Source organism: Oncorhynchus clarkii, chromosome 21 (genome assembly GCF_045791955.1).
Source record: "Oncorhynchus clarkii lewisi isolate Uvic-CL-2024 chromosome 21, UVic_Ocla_1.0, whole genome shotgun sequence".
NCBI classification, from domain to species: Eukaryota; Metazoa; Chordata; class Actinopteri; order Salmoniformes; family Salmonidae; genus Oncorhynchus; species Oncorhynchus clarkii.
In genome coordinates this window covers 46,701,937-46,715,411 of record NC_092167.1, presented here as the reverse complement: position 1 = coordinate 46,715,411, position 13,475 = coordinate 46,701,937, and the positions used below count along the sequence as shown (strand labels likewise).

Here is a 13,475-nt window from a genome sequence, read left to right as displayed (position 1 = left end):
CGTCTCCACCCTGCCCCTCTCTCCCTTCCGTCTCCACCTCGTCCCTCTCTCCGTTCCGTCTCCACCTCGTCCCTCTCTCCCTTCCGTCTCCACCCGGCCCCTCTCTCCCTTCCGTCTCCACCCTGCCCCTCTCTCCCTTCCGTCTCCACCTCGTCCCTCTCTCCTTTCCGTCTCCACCTCGTCCCTCTCTCCCTTCCGTCTCCACCCTGCCCCTCTCTCCCTTCCGTCTCCACCTCGTCCCTCTCTCCCTTCCGTCTCCACCTCGTCCCTCTCTCCCTTCCGTCTCCACCTCGTCCCTCTCTCCCTTCCATCTCCACCTCGTCCCTCTCTCCCTTCCGTCTCCACCCTGCCCCACTCTCCCTTCCGTCTCCACCTCGTCCCTCTCTCCCTTCCGTCTCCACCTCGTCCCTCTCTCCCTTCCGTCTCCACCTCGTCCCTCTCTCCCTTCCGTCTCCACCTCGTCCCTCTCTCCCTTCCGTCTCCACCTCGTCCCTCTCTCCCTTCCGTCTCCACCCTGCCCCTCTCTCCCTTCCGTCTCCACCCTGCCCCTCTCTCCCTTCCGTCTCCACCTCGTCCCTCTCTCCCTTCCGTCTCCACCTCGTCCCTCTCTCCCTTCCGTCTCCACCCTGCCCCTCTCTCCCTTCCGTCTCCACCTCGTCCCTCTCTCCCTTCCGTCTCCACCTCGTCCCTCTCTCCCTTCCGTCTCCACCTTGTCCCTCTCTCCCTTCCGTCTCCACCCTGCCCCTCTCTCCCTTCCGTCTCCACCTCGTCCCTCTCTCCTTTCCGTCTCCACCTCGTCCCTCTCTCCCTTCCGTCTCCACCCTGCCCCTCTCTCCCTTCCGTCTCCACCCTGCCCCTCTCTCCCTTCCGTCTCCACCTCGTCCCTCTCTCCTTTCCGTCTCCACCTCGTCCCTCTCTCCCTTCCGTCTCCACCCTGCCCCTCTCTCCCTTCCGTCTCCACCTCGTCCCTCTCTCCCTTCCGTCTCCACCTCGTCCCTCTCTCCCTTCCGTCTCCACCTCGTCCCTCTCTCCCTTCCATCTCCACCTCGTCCCTCTCTCCCTTCCGTCTCCACCCTGCCCCACTCTCCCTTCCGTCTCCACCTCGTCCCTCTCTCCCTTCCGTCTCCACCGTCTCGTCCCTCTCTCCCTTCCGTCTCCACCTCGTCCCTCTCTCCCTTCCGTCTCCACCTCGTCCCTCTCTCCCTTCCGTCTCCACCACGTCCCTCTCTCCCTTCCGTCTCCACCCTGCCCCTCTCTCCCTTCCGTCTCCACCCTGCCCCTCTCTCCCTTCCGTCTCCACCTCGTCCCTCTCTCCTTTCCGTCTCCACCTCGTCCCTCTCTCCCTTCCGTCTCCACCCTGCCCCTCTCTCCCTTCCGTCTCCACCTCGTCCCTCTCTCCCTTCCGTCTCCACCTCGTCCCTCTCTCCCTTCCGTCTCCACCTCGTCCCTCTCTCCCTTCCGTCTCCACCTCGTCCCTCTCTCCCTTCCGTCTCCACCTCGTCTCTCTCTCCCTTCCGTCTCCACCTCGTCCCTCTCTCCCTTCCGTCTCCACCTCATCTCTCTCTCCTTTCCGTCCCCGCCCCTCTCTCCCTTCCGTCCTCTCTCATTCCCTTTCTCTCATTATTTACTTCATTAGCGTAAAAAAACATCTCTGTCCTATTTCTCTATGGGTATCGCTCTGTGTCAGCATGTTTCCGTGAAGGAGAGAGAGGGAATGTAGGAGGGTGAAAATTGGAATTCATTGTATTTTTCTTTGCTTAAACGGTAAATTCCAAGCGTGGCGAATGCACCAACACAGCGTCAGCTAGTCTGAGAGGGAGGGAGAGAGGAACAGGGGGAGAGAGAGAGAAGGATGAAGGGAGAGAGGGGCGGGGACGGAAAGGAGAGAGGGGCGGGGTGGAGACGGAAGGGATAGAGAGAAGGATGAAGGGAGAAATGTAGAAAGAGAGGTAGATGATGGAGTGAATGTTTAAGCCTATGGGTGAAAGAGTAAGAAACAGAGAGTGGCTTGAGATTGGGAGAGATGCATTTTTGGGTTATCCATCCCACTAGTGGGACAACATCCGGTGAAACTGGAGGGCGCGCAACTCAAATAAATAATCATACAAATGATGGATATTAAACATGTAGGTACATACAAGTGTCTTATATTGGTTGAAAGCTTAAATTCTTGTTAATCTAACTGCACTGTCTGATTTACAGTACCCATTACAGTGAAAACATGCCATGCGATTGTTTGAGGACGGCGCCACACATAAAAATATTTTTCCACCGGCATCAGGTTTCATAAAATCACAAAAATGCAATTAAATATTTGCCTACTTTTTGAAAGTCTTCCTCTGATTTGTCATCCAAAGTGTCCCAGCTATAACATGTAGTGTTGTTTTGTTAGATAAAGTCCTTCTTTATATCCCAAAAAGTCTGTTTAGTTGGCGCCATCGATTTGAGTAATCCACTCGTTCAACATGCAAAGAAAGGAATCTAAAAAAATCTACCCCTAAACTTTGTTTCAACAAGTCAAAATACTCCTCAGATACCCTAAAATGTAATTAAACTATAATATTTCTTACAGAAGAAGTATGTTCAGTAGGAAACCGATTTTAGCAGGTGCGTTCTGTCTTCATTGCGCACGCATACACACATTTCCAAGACTGTGTCCCTGTACTAAAATTCATATTTCTTCTTCGTTTTCGAAGTTACAAGCATGAAACCTTGAACAATAGACTGCTGACATCCTGTAGAAGCCATAGGAATTGCATCCTGGGAGCTAGAATTCCGTATGCCCCAAAACTTTCTACTGGAAGAGGATGGTCTCTCAAAACAAATAATATTCTGGTTGGTTTTTCTTTGGATTTTCTGCTACCATATCTATTGTGTCATACTCTCCTACATTATTTTAACATTTCTACAAACTTCAAAGGGTTTTCTTTCCAATGGTACAAATTATATGCATAATCAGGGCCTGAGCAACAGGCAGTTTACTTTGGGCATGTCATTCAGGCTGAAATTGAGGAGAGAAAAGGGCCTAGCAAGTTGTAGAAGGAGAGGGTGAGAGTGTATTATGTAACCACGTTCATGTTCACTGGAGTGGAGTACTTCATCTAACATGATGAACGAGCTGTTGAGAACCCCACCTCCTTTCTCATGGATTGTAAACTGTGTGATGGAACTGTCCTCTAAGGTCATTTTAAATTTGTGTTTCCCAAGGTAAAGCAGGTCAAAACAGACACAGACAAAGACTGTAGTGTGTAGCCTGACCACATCCATCTCTCCCTCTCTACTACCCATGTCTACTTAGCCTGACCACATCCATCTCTTCCTCTCTACTACCCATGTCTACTTAGCCTGACCACATCCATCTCTCCCTCTCTACTACCCATGTCTACTTAGCCTGACCACATCCATCTCTCCCTCTACTACTCATGTCTGTCATTTGAGTCTCATGGACAGCATGTGCTATACGATGCTCACCACTACAAGGTAGTTTCGTCTCTTACCTAGACCTATGTGGTGGCAATATGTGCAGGCTTTTGTTTTATCCAGGAGCTAACACCTGATTCAGTTAATCTAAGAAACAAATGTTTACAACCACGATTGTCCGAATCAGGTGTGTCAGTGCAGAGTGGCTCTACGGAACCCCAAGTGCAGAAGTTTGGCCTAGGCTAAGGGGCCTAACATAGGGGACTGACATTGATGCTAGTGGTTTTACACAGTATAACACTGTACTGTTTAACTGACCCTGGTTGCAATAGGTGAGGTTGGGCTTCTTAGTAGGAAATGAATGTCTCCCGCTAGTGTGATTGGTAAGGTTTGGCTACATGGGTCATAGATAAGGACATCAGACCAAACCTTCAGAGTGTTAAACTACTGGATTGAATAGTGTACCTAGGATGATTGTTTAGGTGGATTATTCCTCAGACTGGTTTGTCCATAAGTCTCCCTGTCCGGGTTGTAAGTAATGCTGGTTATTGGAATCTGTGTAATCTGGGGCCTGGAGGGAAGCAGGTTTAATTCATCATTAGCTTCATTAGGTCTACTTTCTGTTTCCTTTCTCACACACCGCCAGGAACTATAGGTCACTGCATCCCATGGTGGTCAGGCAGCTGCTAGTATCACTCTGAATCCATCTCTATTTTTACCTTGCTCTTTCAATTTCTCTTTCATCATTCTCTGTCTTTATCGCTCCCTCTCTCTTTTGCATTCTTAATTCCTTTCTTTCTTTTTCTTTTTTCCCCCCTCTCTCTGTCTCTCTCCCATCTCGCTCTCTCTCTCTCCCTATCTCTCTCTTTATCTCGCTCTCTCTCTCTCTTTCTCCCATCTCTCTCTCTCTCTCTTTCTCCCATCTCTCTCTCTCTCTCTCTCTCTTTCTCTCTCTCTCTCTCTCTCTTTCTCTCTCTCTGTCTCGCACTCTCTCTCTCTCTCTATCTCTCTCTTTATCTCACTCTCTCTCTCTCTTTCTCCCATCTCTCTCACACACATCTCTCTCTCTCTCTCTCATACACCTCTCTCTCTCTCTCTCACGCACATCTCACTCTCTCTCTCCCATCTCTCTTTCTCTCTCCCTTCTCGCTTTCTCTCTCCCATCTCTCTCCATCTTTCTATTGATCCACTTGTAGTTTGTTTTACAAACTTTTCCCTCTTTTTTTCCCCCTCCTTCTTAAGTGGTTAGAACAATAGCTTTTTTTCCCGGGGAGTGTTCTGTCGCTTACCCAGCATGCTTTGAGAAGGGCCGAAGTGACTTCATCGAAATGGAAGTTTAGGTGAATTGCTCCGCTGGCCGTTGACATTAAGTCGTTCTCAGTGGACACTGACGTGGAGGCATCGAAGAGGTAGGAGGTTAAAGGTTACTGTTTTGTTTTTTATTACAGATAATAGGAGTTGGGATTGTAATGCGGTATGTTTGATAATATGGATTTAATGTTGTAGAGTTCACCGGTTATGGGGTAGAAGTTCCTGTGCCTTCAGAAAGTATTCACATCCCTTGACTTTCTCCACAAAAAAATGGTGTTACATTCTGAATTTAATATCGACTACATTTAGATTTAGTTTTGTCACTGGCCTACACACAATACCCCATAATGTTGTTTTTTAAACTTTTTACAAATTAATGAAAAAAGGAAAGCTGAAAATGTCTTGAGTCAATAAGTATTCAACCCCTTTGTTATGGCAAGCCTAAATAAGTTTAGGAGTAAACATTTTCTTAACAAGGAATTTAAGTTGCATGGACTCTGCAATAATAGTGACCCTAGAGGTATTCCAATGCCTCACAAAGAAGGGCACCTATTGGTAGATGTGTTAAGAAGGGCACCTATTGGTAGATGTGTAAAGAAGGGCTCCTATCGGTAGATGTGTAAAGATGGGCACCTATTGGTAGAGGTGTAAAACAAAATCATTAAAAAGAAGCAGACATTGAATATCCCTTTGAGCATGGTGGAGTTATTAATTACACTTTTAATGGCGTATCGGGACAGCCAGTCAGTACAACGATACAGGTGTCTTTCCTAACTCAGTTGCTGGAGAGGATGATTTCACCATGAGGCCAATGGTGACTTTAAAACAGTTACAGAGTTTAATGGCTGTGATAGGAGAAAACTGAGGATGGATCAACAACATTGTAGTTAGTCTACAATACTAACCTAATTGACAGAGTGAAAAGGAAGCCTGTACAGAATACAAATATTCCAAAACATGCATCATGTTTGCTACGAGGCACTAAAGTAAAATTGCAAATAATGTGGCAAAGCAATCCATTTTTTGTCCTGAATACAAAGTGTTATGTTTGGGGCAAATCCAATACAACACATTACTGAGTACTACTCTCCATATATTCACGCATAGTGGTGGCTGCAACATGTTATGGGTATGCTTATCATCGTTAAGGACTGGGGAGTGAGGAGCGAGAGAAGTGAAGCAAAATCCTCAAGAAACAAAATGTGGTTCAGTCTGCTTTTCCACCAGACTCTGGGAGATGAATTCACCTAAAACAAATCTACACTGGAGTTGCTTACCAAGAAGACCGTGAATGTTCTGTGAGTAGCCCAGTTACAGTTTGGACTTGAACACCTTCTCACAGAGGTGAGAAGATGTACTGCATGAGCTGTAACCGAAAAACAACTGGCATTTGGAAAGTTTGAGGTGAGGGAGAAAGTGTGATGAAACAAGTATTGTTAGCATTGTTAAGTATCTTGCTAGCTAGATCAAATTCTGCGTAAGCTAGCCAGAGAAATGTTGAGCAACATTAGCCAACTTAGCTGATCCAATAATTGAGTTTATGGTGTGATAATTAGCTGGCTAATAAAGTCAGACAGTTAACATTAGCTAGCTAACATTGCAACATCAGATGAAGCTAACTTTACTAACTTTACCAATTCAGTATAGTATTAACTGGTCTGGTAACTCGTTAGTTAGCAATCTGTGTGAAATGTTAACTAGTTAACTAGCTAACAAACTAACTACTATCTATGAACTAATGTGTTTTACTCTACAGTATGTGGTTATTTTTCAGAATAAGAGAATTAGGTGGAAATGAGGTGTTGCTTGTTAATCAAAGAAGTGGATTCAGGGATGAAGTGGAGATGGAGCTGGGTCTGGTTTAAACTGGATGCCTCCATAGAGGTGAAAGGAACACCACACACTTTCAATCTTTCTCTCTTCTTCGATACAGTGGATAAAAAGGGGTATGCCAGGTGTTACTCTCTGCCTGAAAGAGATCAATTATGCCAACAAAGGGTCTCATGCTCTGCTGGCACATTGTAGAACAGATGTCCACAGGCAGGACGTGAACAATGTAATAATGTGCAGTGTAGCCCAAAGATTTTGTTTTAGTTGTGTTGAACTTGTCAGTAACGTGTGTGTGTGTGTGTGTGTGTGTGTGTGTGTGTGTGTGTGTGTGTGTGTGTGTGTGTGTGTGTGTGTGTGTGTGTGTGTGTGTGTGTGTGTGTGTGTGTGTGTGTGTGTGTGTGTGTGTGTGTGTGTGTGTGTGTGTGTGTGTGTGTGTGTGTGTGTGTGTGTGTGTGTGTGTGTGTGTGTGTGTGTGTGTGTGTGTGCGTGTGTGAGGGGGGTATATTATAATGTTTCTACTCAGTGAATGTTATTTTTACACCCATGTAGCCTAGTACACTTGATGGATGTCTACTGTACTGGCCACTCTAAAAGAGCAACAATAGACTGTTTGTTTCATTCTATTTCTACTAAAACATTTTTTTCCCCCCAAGTTCAATATTTAGATGTGTGTGTGGTTCACAAGCGTTCTATTATAAAGGCTGTCATGGTAACTGCGATATTACTGTATTGTTTTTTTCTCAAGACTTGAGTTTCATTTGCAGTAAAGTCTAGGCAACAAATAACATTGAAATGCTTAAAAAAAAATTTTTTTTTTTTTGTTGCTGTGATTTCGGTTCACATGAACCACTTTTTATTTTGCACACAGAGACTGATCATGTAGATATTTTGTTGTTTAATTAGTTAAAACTGGCAGGGATTTATTTGACATGTTTCAGTGCAAAAACAGGTGAGGGGAAAAATCGACGTTATTCATTTTGAATTCAGACTAACACAACAAAATGTGGAATAAGTCGAGGGGTTATGAATACTTTCTGAAGGCTCTGTGTATAAGGGAGAGGGTGTGAGTGAAAGGGGAGAAGAAGAAGGGAAGGAGAGAGGGGAGAAGGTGAGATGGACAGATGTGTTGTATTAGTAAACCATCATGTTGTATTAGTAAACCATCATGTTGTATTAGTAAACCATCATGTTGTATTAGTAAACCATCATGATGTATTAGTGAACCATCATGTTGTATTAGTAAACCATCATGTTGTATTAGTAAACCATCATGATGTATTAGTGAACCATCATGTTGTATTAGTAAACCATCATGATGTATTAGTGAACCATCATGTTGTATTAGTAAACCATCATGATGTATTAGTAAACCATCATGTTGTATTAGTAAACCATCATGATGTATTAGTAAACCATCATGTTGTATTAGTAAACCATCATGATGTATTAGTGAACCATCATGTTGTATTAGTAAACCATCATGATGTATTAGTAAACCATCATGTTGGTTGTGTAAAAGAGATTGGTGCCAAAATCTAATCTCGGTCAAAATAATAGATGTTGTGCAGGTAACACACACATCCCCATTCATTTTAGGAAAAGGGAGGATTCAACTTCCTATTCATGTAGATTTACTGTGGTTTACCCAATAGGAGTTCTACATTTTTACATGAAGCGGGTAAAGTTGGTCATCATTTTACAAGACAAGTGGCACGGCTGGGAGGAGAAGTCTTTCGTTTTTGTGACAGGGGTGTCATCAAAGCTGTGTTGCATTCATTATGTCATAGACCATTTTTTAAAATACCAGCTCTCCCTACTAGCCACGTCATTGACCCGCCCGGTGTTCTCTCTAACCCTAACCCTCTCCCTGGATCATCATTGCTCCGTCCTGTGCTCTCTCTAACCCTACTCCTCTATCTGCATCATCATTGCACTGCCCGGTGCTCTCTCTAACCCTACTCCTCTCTCTGCATCATCATTGCACTGCCCTGTGCTCTCTCTAACCCTACTCCTCTCTCTGCATCATCATTGCACTGCCCGGTGCTCTCTCTAACCCTACTCCTCTCTCTGCATCATAATTGCACTGCCCGGTGCTCTCTCTAACCCTACTCCTCTCTCTGCATCATCATTGCACTGCCCGGTGCTCTCTCTAACCCTACTCCTATCTCTGCATCATCATTGCACTGCCCGGTGCTCTCTCTAACCCTACTCCTCTTTCTGCATCATCATTGCACTGCCCGGTGCTCTCTCTAACCCTACTCCTCTCTCTGCATCATAATTGCACTGCCCGGTGCTCTCTCTAACCCTACTCCTCTCTCTGCATCATAATTGCACTGCCCGGTGCTCTCTCTAACCCTACTCCTCTCTCTGCATCATCATTGCACTGCCCTGTGCTCTCTCTAACCCTACTCCTCTCTCTGCATCATCATTGCACTGCCCGGTGCTCTCTCTAACCCTACTCCTCTCTCTGCATCATAATTGCACTGCCCGGTGCTCTCTCTAACCCTACTCCTCTCTCTGCATCATAATTGCACTGCCCGGTGCTCTCTCTAACCCTACTCCTCTCTCTGCATCATAATTGCACTGCCCGGTGCTCTCTCTAACCCTACTCCTCCCTCTGCATCATAATTGCACTGCCCGGTGCTCTCTCTAACCCTACTCCTCTCTCTGCATCATAATTGCACTGCCCGGTGCTCTCTCTAACCCTACTCCTCTCTCTGCATCATAATTGCACTGCCCAGTGCTCTCTCTAACCCTACTCCTCTCTCTGCATCATAATTGCACTGCCCGGTGCTCTCTCTAACCCTACTCCTCTCTCTGCATCATAATTGCACTGCCCGGTGCTCTCTCTAACCCTACTCCTCTCTCTGCATCATCATTGCACTGCCCTGTGCTCTCTCTAACCCTACTCCTCTCTCTGCATCATAATTGCATTGCCCCTGTGCTCTCTCTAACCCTACTCCTCTCTCTGCATCATCATTGCACTGCCCGGTGCTCTCTATAACCCTACTCCTCTCTCTGCATCATCATTGCACTCCCCGGTGCACTCTCTAACCCTACTCCTCTCTCTGCATCATAATTGCACTGCCCGGTGCTCTCTCTAACCCTACTCCTCTCTCTGCATCATCATTGCACCGCCTGGTGATCTCGCTAACCCTAACCCTACTCCTCTCTCTGAATCATCATTGCACCGCCCAGTGCTCTCTCTAACCTTAACCCTCTATCTGTATCATCATTGCACCGCCCAGTGATCTCGCTAACCCTAACCCTACTCCTCTCTCTGAATCATAATTGCACCGCCCAGTGCTCTCTCTAACTCTAACCCTACTCCTCTATCTGCATCATCATTGCACCGCCCGGTGCAGTCTCTAACCCTAACCCTAACTCTTCTCCTCTCTCTGCATCATCATTGCCCCGCGGCTCTCGGCTGTTGTAATTGGGAGAGTCATTTTTATCTCTAATGCCAGAATGTTCCTTCACCTCCTTCCACCCCTTCTTCCACCCCACCCTCCATCCCTGGTGATTTAATTGGACAGGGCAGGAGGCCACAGCACAGGCAAGGTAACTAGCAGCCGGGCCGGATCCTAACAGCCATATCTGTAATTGGCTGTTGAGAGGGATGAGGGCCATTAGATGGGCGACACACACCGACACACACACACACACACACAATGACACAGACACGTACAGTATAGGCACGCAGAAACAATCACATACAGCTACGAAGACACATTTACTGTACACACACACACACACACACACACACATATATACACACACACACTTCATATAGAGCTGTCCTCGTTTGCAACTCTGTAAATTATCCATGAGGGCAATTGACCACTCTCCAGATGAAGTTGCCCAGGTACTTTGTAGCAGAGTTCAATGTAGCACTACAATGGGGAAGAGGGAGATAGAGAGAGAGAGAGAGATGCTGCATTCACAGCTCAATGCACACTGTCGTAAATGGAAAGTAGAACCTTGAGTAAGGCACCCTTCCATCACCCGTCATCCAATCAGATCACTCAGATTATTTAAGAACTGTGTTGTTGCGATAGTGGCTTTAGTTTTTCTCTCGCTTCTTCCTTCTTTCTGCCATGTCTCAATACTCCCTCTCTCAATTCAATTCAATTTAAGGGAAATGTACGTTTACATTGCCAAAGCAAGTTAAATAGATAATAAACAAAAGTGAAATAAACAATCAAAATTAACAGTAAACATTACACTTACAAAAGTTCCTAAAGAATAAAGACGTTTCAAATGTCATATTATGTATATATATATATACAGTGTTGTGATGTTGTGAAAATAGTTCAAGTACGAAAGGGAAGATAAATAAGCATAAAAATAGGTTGTATTTACAATGGTGTTTGTTCTTCACTGGTTGCCCTTTTCTTGTGGCAACAGGTCACAAATGTTACTGTGTGGTATTTCACCCAATAAATATGTGAGTTGATCAAAATTTGATTTAAAAAAAAATATTTGTGGGTCTGTGTAATCTGAGGGAAATATGTCTCTCTAATATGGTCATACATTGGGCAGGAGGTTAGGAAGTGCAGCTCAGTTTCCACCTCATATTGTGGGCAGTGTGCACATAGCCTGTCTTCTCTTGAGAGCCAGGTCTGCTTATGTTGGCCTTTCTCAATAGCAAGGCTATGCTTACTGAGTCTGGACATAGTCAAAGCTTTCCTTAAGTTTGGGTCAGTCACAGTGGTCAGATTTTCTGACACTGTGTACTCTCTGTTCAGGGCCAAATAGCATTCTAGTTTGCTCAGTTTTTTTGTTAATTACTTGACACATTGGAAATAATTATTGTTTTATTTCCTCATGATTTGGTTGGGTCTAATTGTGCTGCTGTCCTGGGGCTCTGCAGGGTGTGTTTGTGTTTGTGAACAGAGCTCCAGGACCAGCTTGCTTAGGGGACTCTTCTCCAGGTTCATCTCTCTGTAGGTGATGGTTTTGTTATGCAAGGTTTGGGAATCACTTCCTTTTAGGTGGTTGTAGAATTTAACGTCTCTTTAGAGGTTTTTGATACTTAGCGGGTATCAGCCTAATTGTGTTCTGCATGCATTATTGGGTGTTTCACATTGTACACTGAGGTTATTTTTCAATGTATCAATTTGGTGTTTGTCCCATTTAGTGAATTCTTGGTTGGTGAGCAGACCCCAGACCTCACAAACATAAAGGGGAATGGGTTCTATGACTGATTCAAGTATTTTTAGCCAGATCCCAATTGGTATGTCAAATGTTATGTTCCTTTTGATGGCATAGAAGGCCCTCCTAGCCTTGACTCTCAGATTGTTCACAGATTTGTGGAAGTTACCTGTGTTTAGGCCAAGGTATGTATAGCTTTGTGTGTGCTCTAGGGCAACGGTGTCTAGATGGAATTTGTATCTGTGGTCCTGGCGACTGGACTTTTTTTGGAACAACATTATTTTGGTCTTACTGAGATTTACTGTCAGGGCCCAGGTCTGACAGAATCTGTGCAGAAGATCTAGGTGCTGCTGTAGGCCCTCCTTGGTTGGTGACAGAAGCATCAGATCATCAGCAAACAGTAGACATTTGACTTCAGATTCTAGTAAGGTGAGGCCTTGTGCTGCAGACTTTTCAAGTGCCTTCTCCAATTCATTGATATATATGTTGAAGAGAGTGGGGCTTAAGCAGCATCCCTGTCTCACCCCACGGCCCTATGGGAATAAATGTGTATGCTTTTTGCCTATTTTAGCCACACGCTTGTTGTTTGTGTACATGGGTTTTGCAATGTCGTATACCTTGGCGCGTTATGTTCAGAAATCCACAGACTCGAACATTGGATCATTCAGAGATCCTCACTGAACTTCTGGAGAGAGTTTGCTGCACTGAAAGTAAAGGGGCTGAATAATTTTGCACGCCCAATTTTTCAGTGTTTGATTTGTTAAAAAAGTTTGAAATATCCAATAAATGTCGTTCCACTTCATGATTGTGTCCCACTTGTTGTTGATTCTTCACAAACAAATACAGTTTTATATCTTTATGTTTGAAGCCTGAAATGTGGCAAAAGGTCGCAAAGTTCAAGGGGTCTGAATACTTTCGCATGGCACTGTATATCTCCTCATGTCTCACAACTGTCTAATTACGCAGCATTATTCAGAGAGGCCTTTCTCCCTCTCTCGTTTCCTTTCTCCCTCTCATTCGTGAAAAGTGCCTAATCAACAAAGATGGTGTCAATTAATTTCCGCTCTTTGTTTGTGGTAATGGGAGTAAACTGTGTCTGTGGTGATGAACTGTTCTTATGATAACAGGCCAGGTTGACATAGTTTTATGTTTGGTGCCACTGCAGCTGTTTTCAATTCACTGTTATGATGTATTGGGGAGGGGCATTTTTATTCTCTCTCTCTCTGTCTTCCTGTCTCGTCTTTTTCTGTTCCTCCCTCTTCGCTCTCTGTCTTCCCCCCTCTTCCTCCCTCTTCGCTCTCTGTCTGCCTCCCTCTTCCTCTCTCTTCTCTCTCTGTCTTCCTCTCTTCTATTTCTGTCTTCCTCTCTCTTCTCTCTCTGTCTTTCTATCTCTATCTTTCTCTTTCTTTTCTCTCTGTCTTCTTCTCTCTTCTCTCTCTGTCTTTCTATCTCTGTCTTCCTCCCTCTTCGCTCTCTCCTGTCTATCTTCCTACTTTCCTCTCTCTCATTTTCTCATCTGTTCCTCTCCCTCTGTCTGGGGGCGATGAGAAAGCGTCTCCTCAGCCCTTTAGAGAGCAGGAGAAGGAGGAGACAGCCTGCGTTAGTTTAGCATCCCACTCTGCTACTACTGGCGGGCAGACAGACACACACACACAGACACACACAGACAAACATACACACTTACACGCATACACACAGACACACACACACAGACACACACACAAGAGGAAAGGTGCATTTAAACAATGCGTGGACATCTT

General features: G+C 45.2%; 1 protein-coding gene across 1 annotated transcript in view; it reads left to right on the top strand.

The window, feature by feature from the left end:
- LOC139379099 (ArfGAP with RhoGAP domain, ankyrin repeat and PH domain 2) overlaps positions 1 to 13,475 on the top strand; it is a 224,414-nt gene that overhangs the window by 59,057 nt on the left and 151,882 nt on the right. The window lies entirely within an intron of this gene.